The 9,932-nt window shown below is 35.7% G+C and overlaps 1 pseudogene; it reads left to right on the top strand.

Moving 5' to 3' along the window:
- The first annotated feature begins 1,848 nt into the window (after nucleotides 1–1,848).
- Nucleotides 1,849–3,621, top strand: LOC131049339 (pectinesterase-like; annotated as a pseudogene).
- The last annotated feature ends 6,311 nt before the right edge of the window (nucleotides 3,622–9,932 follow it).

The raw sequence follows: 9,932 nt of genomic DNA, 5'->3' as shown, positions 1-9,932 counted from the left end.
TTATAAGATTTTAGTTAAACTTTTTATTAATCAAATAAGTTATTATATTAGTTTATTCTCACGATTATTTGTCTTCATAATTACACGCGTCAATCATTTATTTAATGTTTTCTTGAAGTGTCTTATGCATCATTTGTACTAGTCCATATCATTGTTGAGTATATAGAGGAAAAAATATTAACTTCCTCATTGATAAATCTATAAAATTAATTAAATAATTCATAATTATCTTCTCACAAGTTAAATTGTCTTTTAATTAGAAATTTCTTCTTTTCATTTATCTATTTAATAAATTATATATTTTATTATTATCATCCTAAGAGTTTCAAATGATAATTATTTTCTTTCATTTGAGTTAAACCCACAAGCAATCTAGTCAAATATAAGTCTTTAATCTTATTGCCATTCTTAGTTTTATTTTTCACAAGATTCTTAAAATAATGTCATTCCTTTGTCATTTTTCATATATCAAGTCTCTATCCAAGTGTACTCTTTTGAAATCCATTATCATTAAACAAGATGCTATGCTCTTGAGTCACATACATATTGCTAATGAGCAAGTCAATACAACAAGTTTTTTCAAACGTATATAATGAGATTGTTAAATACAAATTAAATTAGTTAATATTAGTGTGTGTATATTTTCAACTTCTTTATTTTCTTTATTTTCCATTTCATTATATACACACTTTGTTTATATATTTTTTCTTCTTGAAGCGTTCACCCTCAAAATGATCAAGATGATTGCAACAATAACAAACCGTTCTCTTTTCTATTCATTACTACTCATAACATGATGTCTTTCCCATTGATACTACTTACTCTTGAGCGAAGAGACAAAAACATTTTATTTATTTAACTTCAACCAATCTATTAGATTTTTTTCATATTGTAATAACATATCTTCCAAAAAAATAGGCAATTTTCCACATAATAAACTATTATGATTTATGAATCGTCCAAAACATGACACATCTAATGTAACTGAAATCTTATCTTATTTACGAATCAAATAGTTGAAGTTGAAGAATCTTATCTTGATTTATGAATCATTTTGAAGTTGAAGAGTTTAATAGATTTGCTTCACGTCTGATTTATAGATTCACATGAGTGTACATCACAGCTGTGGCTTTATGATAAGAAGAGATATTTAAGAAATGCGATCAAATAGAATTTGTTGTTTGTAAGCAGTCGAGAAAATTTCGGTTATACCATTCAACCTAATCGATAGAGATGAAAAAGTAAACAGAATCCGGAAGTGTGAACTGTCAAAGGAATTTCGTCTATAGTGTTCAATACATTTTTGCTTTCCTAATTTATGCTGACCAATAACTTTATAAGGAAAAGAACTGTTTAAGAAAAGAACTTTCTGATCGATAAGCCCTTCCATGACATAATTAGGGTAAATTATGGTGTAAGGAAAGCATGATTTTAAACTGGCTGCTAACATGCTTAATCTATGGTCAACTTGATTACAGAGAGTCTTGTACGAATTAATTGATGGAATATAACTATATTGCAATGAGAAATCAACGTTGAATGCTACTCTTAATTTTATGCGGCACAAGATTCTGTCGAAAACATGGTTCCCGTAGCTGCTGTATTTGAAAATAATAGAGTTTAGATTGAAGTAAAAGAGAAAAAGGAAATCAACGACAAGCGATTGGCAACGTAAAAGAGAATAAGAATTTCATGGCAGCACCGGAGTTGTCGTTTCAATACTGATTGTCCAATTCTCGATGGATTACAACTATGTCACGGAATCCCATCCTATAAAGTGCGACGCTTGGCACATTGGAAATTCAAACCATCCATTCCATTTCTCCCAGGAAGCTTTGGCTTAACAAAATGAAGAGTGGTTATGCCCGAGTTGATGAAGAGAAAGCAGAAAATTCGGAAAGCAGAGGCGTGGTAGTTTCTCTGACGTCAATTCTCGTTGTGGCCGCACTCGTGTTTGTGGCAGTCAGTGCTTCATCATCGTCGTGCTTGGAGAACGGTCTCCAAAGTGGCAAACTCGGCGTGTAGCAAAGGCCGTTATCCCGTGCGAAGTATCTCGTCCATGACTTCCTATCCTGCTTATCGGACCGCCAAGCTTAACGATCTCACTAACTTCGCTTTCCAAGTGAGCTTGCAAAGGGCTCAGAAAGCCCACGAGTTCGCCCTCACTCTCCAAAACAATGTGATGAATGAAAGAGAGCGCGCGGCCTGGCAAGATTGTTTGGAGCTCTTCGAAGATACCATCGATTGTGTCAACGTCTGCTCGAACAACGGTTTCTTACACACAGAGTCCCCATTTGGCTGAGTGCAGCTCTGACAAACCAGGAAACCTGCTTGAACGGATTTCGTGATCTTAATTTGAGTGCCACCAATCCCATCAGGGCTCTCCTGTTGTCCAAAGCTGTCAATTTGTCAGAACTAGTGAGCAACTCGCTCTCCATGTTCAAGCTCTCCACTTTGCCTCCCACGACCATTAATAACCGCCGCCTGGTATCAGTAAACAACGGAGATTTCGATTCCCACCGTGGCCGTGAGAGTAAAGATGGATTTCCCGAATGGCTGTTTGCGGGAGACCGCAAGCTATTGCAGGCGTCAAGCCCAGCCAGCCAAACAAATTCAGTGGTCCCCCCAGACGGTTCGGGCAATTACCGAACAATCGCCGAAGCAATAAATGCTGTGCCTGAGCAGATCAGCAAGAGATACATCGACATATCCAACAAGATAACCAATTTGATGTTGGTGGGAGACGGCAAGGATAAAACCGTGGTGACTGGAAGCAAGAGCGTCCAAAACGGCGTCACTACCCTTAAAACTGCAACTGTCGGTAAGACTTCAAAACCAGGAGATAGTAGTTTATATAATTAGAATTAGCCCAAATGAATTTTGTGATTTATTTTGTATTTGTGTGTTTGTGCGTGCTTTTGCAGCTGTTTCTGGCAACGGATTCGTGGCAAGAGATATGACGTTGGAAAACACGGTAGGGGCGGAGAAGCACCAGGCGGTGGCACTTCGAGTGGGGTCCGACCAGTTGGCCGTGTACCGGCCGGTGCAGCATCAAAGGCTACCAAGACACTTTGTATGTCTACTCCCTCCGCCAATTCTACCGCGAAGTTGATATCTACGGCACCATGGATTTCATCTTCGGCAACGCTGCGGTCGTCATCCAGAACAGCAATATCATCGCCCGACGTCCCATGAGCAACCAGATCAACACAATTACTGCCCAGGCAAGAACAGATCCTAATGAAAACATCGGAATTTCCGTCCAGAATTGCATAGTTGTCAGCGTCTTCTGATCTCGAAGCTGTGAAAGGGTCCATCAAGACATACCTGGGGAGGCCTTGGAGGGAATACTCTCGCACTGTGTCTATGCAATCCACTCTGGGCGATCACATAGACCCTGCTGGTTGGTTGGAATGGAACGGCAATTTCGCTCTGAGCACGTTATACTTCGGGGAATACAGCAACACCGGAGATGGCGCAGGAACGTCAAAACGTGTGAATTGGCCTGTGTTTCATGTGATCAGCAGTGCCACTGAAGCCGCCAAGCTCACAGTCGCTCAATTAATCTCTGGGACCTCATGGATTCCAGTTACAGGAGTCGCTTATACTTCACGCTTGTAAGATATATCTGTTTACAGTTTTTTTTTATTGCTATTCAATTTGTTGTCTAAACATCGCCAATAATTTGCTTACGCCATCGCAGCAATGTGCCACTCATTTATTCTCAGTCAAACAGTGTAAATAAACACGAATTCCCATGTACGTTTGCTTGCTGTCCTTGCAGCAATCTATGGAATAATATGAAAGCTCAAATATTTAATTAAAGATGATGGGGAGTCTTATTCGTTTCTAATTAAAATGTAAATAAATGTATGACTTTATCATATAATCTATCTTTCTTAGAAAATGTGTTGAGTGCAAGGTGCTTTTAAAAGAAATAAATAGATTTATTATTAAATGTTAAATAATGATCAAATCTTGGTTATTGTTATAGTTTTTCTTTAAATTTAATAAATAATTAATTTAAAGAAATAATGTTAAAATCGTCATATATCTTTGCTTGTTTTCTCTACAGCAATAGAACAAGCTTTGTCACTTCAATATCAAATTAAAGATGGTGAAGAGTCTTATTTATTTCTGAATTATAATGATGGAAAATAAAAATAAAAGAACCCTTTCATATTATAAAAATATTATTGACCCACCATGAGTTAGGGTTTCACACCTAGTAAGATGTTATAATATCATTTAAAGTATTTGTACAGGACTGTCTTGACTTCGCCCTTTCTCCATAATGCTAATAGTTACCCGAGTCAAACATTTATAATTGTTTTGTATAATTTTGACTAAACAATAATTCTCTTTGTTCGTTGACGAATATATATAGCGTAAGAAGTTGATATCCTAATATTCAAGTCTCCTATAATTGCAATCAACATCCTAATAAAATTGGTTGTGAAAGAATATTTTAAATTACTAAAAGGATGAATAGACGAATAAGGATTGATCCTTGTGGGTAGATACCTATCTTTATTAGCATTATGTATGTCCATTTTGGAGGTAATAGAGTCTTCTCTCATTAGGTTATTTGGATGGAAGTGTTTTCATCTTCATCTCTACTTAATGTAATTTCAGGTGACATGTCATAAGGAAATGGATAGCATCGTACAATGCATTAAAATATCTTGGTGATTAGAATAATTTGTAGGAGAGGAATAGGTGTCTTTGTTCATTAATATGTTAAGATTTATATTGTCAATGTCTAAAGCATGTTCCTCTTGCACCAAAGCATCCTTATGTTGGAGATAAATTTTAAGAGAAGACTCATCATCATTCCTCAATGCTTTATCTCTTATGGATATATAATTAAGATACTTGCTAATGATAACATCTTCTTGTATCAAAGCATTCTTATCAAAGGGGAGATTTTTGGCAGAAGAATCAACATCCTCCCTCAATGCTTCATTTCCAAGAGAGAGATTATTGAGGTAATACTTATTAATGATATCTTCACCAATAAGCAAAAATTTGGGAGAGTGACACACATTGTTTCTCAAAGCTTCATTTCTAGAATTGAGAATTGTATTGGTAGAGCTAGAAGGTAAAGTGGCATTAAAGGAAGTGTCAACCATATCACAGATTCCTCATGGGTAGGAGGGTTTTTGAGAGAGGGATAAATTGATATAAGAGAACCTAAGCCATTATTACATCCATAAAATATCTTTATTATAAAAATAATAAGTAATTAATTTGAAAAACTAATGAGATATTCAGGTCCTCCCCAACATCGGTTAGTTGAAACTTAATTTCGATGGGTCATTTAAAGGTAACCTAGGTTGGGCAAGTGGGGTGGGGTCATCAAAGATCTGAAGAGTAAGATCATGTGGCAAATTTGGGCTCTCAAATATCTAATGTGTTGGAAGTAATGGTGGTTTTCTTTGGCATCATCATTATGAAAGACAAAGGTTAGCAACAAATCATTATTGAAGGTGATTTGAATTATTATGATGTTGCAAGAGAAAGTGAAGCCAAGATGGTAGGTGAAGGATATTATCACAAAGTGCCAAGACATGATTGCTACATTTGGCCATGTTAGAAACCAACAAACCTTTAGAGAAGAAAATAAAACTATGTATAGATTAGAAAACTGAGGCCCTTTTACAAGGGCTTTAAAACCTGGATGGTGCTGCATGAATTAAACCTGATGTTGTTTGTGCTGCGATTTCTGAAGAAAATCATCCTAGTGAGATTTAAAGATTTAATTATTGCCTTTTTAGTCTCTTTCTTGGCCACCTTGTATTATCATCATTTATTACAAAGGACAAGCATTAAATCTTGTGATAGTTAGGCTTTTAGCAATACCATCCTTTGTTCTCTCTTTCCCAAAGACTAGATTTTCTACCCCTCTATGGGTCCCATTCTTGATTTTATTGTGCATACTATGGGTGGGGACCTTATCCAAATGGAACCTGATAGTTGTAAAAAGTTAAAACAAAATGGGGTTCTCTCTAATAAGGTGGTAGAAGTAAAATTGACAACCTATGTGGAAGGTATGAAGGGATTTGACCCTACTTTATCAAAACAATCTGCCAAAGCTTTGGTGAATGGTATGCGGTGAAATTAACTATGTCTATGAAGACTATAGCAGTTACTATGAGTCTTGTGGTTGAGGGTACGACCTTACCTAAGAAGTTGAAAGGTAATTAGAAAGAATATTTTAAAAGGTGGGTTAGTGTAGGATCATGTGGGGCCAAAAGTGGTGATGTGAAAAAAATAGCCTTTTCCACTCACCTAAAAATTTGAAAATCTGTGTTGACTTTTTGCTTGGCCTGGGTGTTAATACACCTTGGCATGGTAAACACCTAGGCAAATCGAATATCTAATTTTTCACCCACGGGCTGCACAAATTTCTATCAAATCCGATATCCGGTTGGACCCAATATCTAATTTTGTGACCCAAATGTGCAAAAAAAATCCAATAAAAGGTAAGATTTTTATTATTTTTCATCATTTTCATTCAAATTTTTGTCTTTTTTTAATGTTTATTTGTTTTTTCATTCAAAATATGTTTTTCATGAAAACTAGGTTTTCTTTAATCAAATACAAAATTGTTCAAATTTGTTAACTAAATTCAATTGTTTACATTCAATTAGGTAAAAAATCGGGGATAACAGTGAAAACATTGATCAACCACAACCGCAAAAATCATACCCTCCTTTTTCAAACCCCCCCTTAATTCAAGATTTAACTACACAAAATTTGAACCAATTGAGGGGGATTGCAGATGTCTATCATAGGATCCCTCGCCTGAACCCAATAGTTGATCCCCTCACGTCCATCATAAAGAGTATAGAAACTGTCACTGAGGAGCACAATGCCACTCTTTTGTGGTGAGATTCTATGAGGGAACAATATATAGATGACTTGTCCTATAAGGAGATCAAGGATCTCGAGATATCCAAAACCACTATCACCGCATTGTTTGTGAATCCCCGCACTAGTCAACCCGTAGACCCCCAAAAAATAAAACTTTCTATTAAATGGTGCACAAATGATGATATTGTGAAAAAAAATTGGGATTATTGGTGGATGTTTTTTGATAACCCACCCAACAACAATCTTGATGTCGCCTTCTACTTCATCAAAAAATTGTATGCTGAGTTTGTTTTAGGAAAACATGTGAACTACTTTGACATTCAACTTTTCTAGGGTGTGGGTTTATGTATGCCCCAAAATAGACCTCCAGGGAAGTCAGAGTAGTCCAGTGCCCATATGTCCCTCCTCCTCTTGTTGATCCCCCACCTCTAGTGCAACATCCAAATATCATCTGTGAGGTGGCATCACAGACCATATCGGCTATTCACTCTTTGAGCAGCCTTTTGGTTTCTCGGGCTGGGGTAGTAGCTCAGCTTTCTTTTGATGGTAGGGGTGGATCTGGTGGCTTTGACAAGTCCTCCTCCGCTCCACACATTTGTGTGCCCTATAGTTGTGTCATGTGTGGGCACCTATGCTTGGGTCCAGTTGGACAACCTATTGATCCTCCCATGCACACTGCAGATTATGAGGTGTATGAGATGCACGATGCACCATATGTTATGACAAGGACTAAAGGATATGCTAGAGAGTCCTCGCATGCTAGAGATGAGGAGGCACCTTCATCATACATTGATGATGATGTGGTAAGATTTGTATTTTCACAGTTCATTCTATATTTTAAATAAATATTTATAATATAGATAATATTAAGTAGTAATTTTTATTTACATGGTCTATTTAACACTTGATGACAGAGGAGGAGTTGACACAGATCTAGGAGGACACCTTGACGGCCATTTCATTTGGCCTTGATAGCTTTACAGTACATATATTATTGCACCTAGTCATTTTTATTTTATTGTACATACATGTTCATCATTTATATTGATATTAATTAGATTATGTAGTAACTTGCATGTATATCTTATTTTACTCTTGTAGGGCATAAGTAGCGTGAGTGTGGGGCTATGCAATTCGGGATCTGATGGTGTAGCTGGAGATAAGAGAAAAGTAGTTGAATGCAAATATGATTGAATGGATAGTTTAAATAACTTATAATGATTATACACGTCTAGACATAGATTGATAGTTTCACATACTTGTTGTGTATATGTACATAAAATTCTTGGCTTCACATCCTTGTTGACTACACCCACTATACCTGAAGATGAAGAAGGAGAAGAAGAGATGCCTTGAGTACATGTGTGTTTATTTTATTTTGTGTTTAGTAGATATAATTTTTTATTATCACTGAAAATTATATGATAACTTGTATCAATGTCATGTTTGTGAACATATGTAGGTTGTGTATGAAAATATTGAAAACACACCTCCTCTACCGAAGACATACATCAAGAGTCCTCCAAAGACGAAGAGAAAACTTGGAGATGAGGTAAACAAGAATAGTTCAATTATAGTTCATTTTTGTGTTAACTTTTCAAATATGAGTTATATAATATCACTAATCTTAATCGTGGTTTGTTTTTTCTTGTGCAGGATACTTCAGAGTTGAGTAGTGCAGCGAAGAGGATTGATTTTGATGATCCATCAGTAGCTTAGGATATTATACATAGTGATGCTCTACAAAATGGACAATGTTAGACTAAAAACCTGTGGTCGTATAACACACAAACAAAAGAAGCAAAGACAAACATTAGTGTCAATCAACCAAAAACTAGTCTAAGCAAGCATATCAAAAGAGACACTAAAAACATGATAAAATATTTAACTATGGAAGCAAATACAACAAGGCATCTCCAAATGCCTTCTAACATGATCTTAGCTCCTTCTCCTTTGTTTCTCTCCTCTCCAAGTTCCAAATTAGTGTAGCTCTTAGTAGCTTTTTGTACTATGGATGTCTTATGTAGATTCAAGATTGAAAATGCTTATAAACTTATGCTATGCAAGTGTAAAATAAGCGAAATATGAGTTTCTATGAAATGAACTAAGATTTATTTTAGTCCAAAATGATAATATATTAGTGATTTTATGCTAAAATTCTCTCTAAAATTGACTATAAATTAAATGCATACAAGTTTGCAAGATCTGGATTATGAAGAAATGGGCTTTATTTATAGGAAAAGTGGAGCAATGGATGATTGGGATTGAGTAATCTCAATAAGGGTCAGGATTGAATGATATTCAATCCATGTGAGGAATTTCAACCCAATCCCAGGATTACAAGTGTCAACATGAGATAGGTTGAGAGGAGAGGGAATAAGCATTAAATGCTTGACATGACCTGAGAGTTAACTTGGGAGTTAAGGTCAAGATTGGGTTGAGTGAATAAATTCTTTATTCAAAGAATAATGCTTTTATCCAATGGATGAACTCTTGTGCAAAGGTAAAAGTGATAACCATGGTCAAAGCAATAAATGCTTGAGGAGACACATGGGTCACATGAGGGTTAAGTTAGGGGTCAAAGTCCCTAACCATGGGTACAAGTGGAATTAACCATAAATGGTCATGTAAGAGCCATTAGTGGTTTGGAAGACTTTAGAGGTTAATTTGTTGAACACACAAAGCATTTAATGCTTTTCAAACACTTTGGAGTCTTTGAGAAGTCACCTCAAGTTGCTTAGGAATGTGACAATAATTAGGGGATGGATTAGGCTAATTAGGAAGGGGTTAGAAGAATCTAGAAGGGGATTTAGGAGTGCAAGTGGATTTGGTGGGTGAGGGAAAATAGGATTTATTTAAAATAAAATTAATTTATTTCAACTTGTGGTTGCAAGTTGCATTTTTTAGGAAAATGCAAGTGGGGGGGATTTAATGATTTAAATAAATGTTTTATTTAATTAATTTAAAAGAGGAAAGGGGATTAAATTGAATAAATAGGATTTATTCATTTAATTGACTGTGGATTTGGTTTAATGAATTAATTTAAATAAATTAAA

Source organism: Cryptomeria japonica, chromosome 6, assembly GCF_030272615.1.
Source record: "Cryptomeria japonica chromosome 6, Sugi_1.0, whole genome shotgun sequence".
Classification (NCBI taxonomy): Eukaryota; Viridiplantae; Streptophyta; class Pinopsida; order Cupressales; family Cupressaceae; genus Cryptomeria; species Cryptomeria japonica.
The sequence above is the reverse complement of the archived record's forward strand: the minus strand, read 5'-3'. Positions and strand labels throughout refer to the sequence as shown.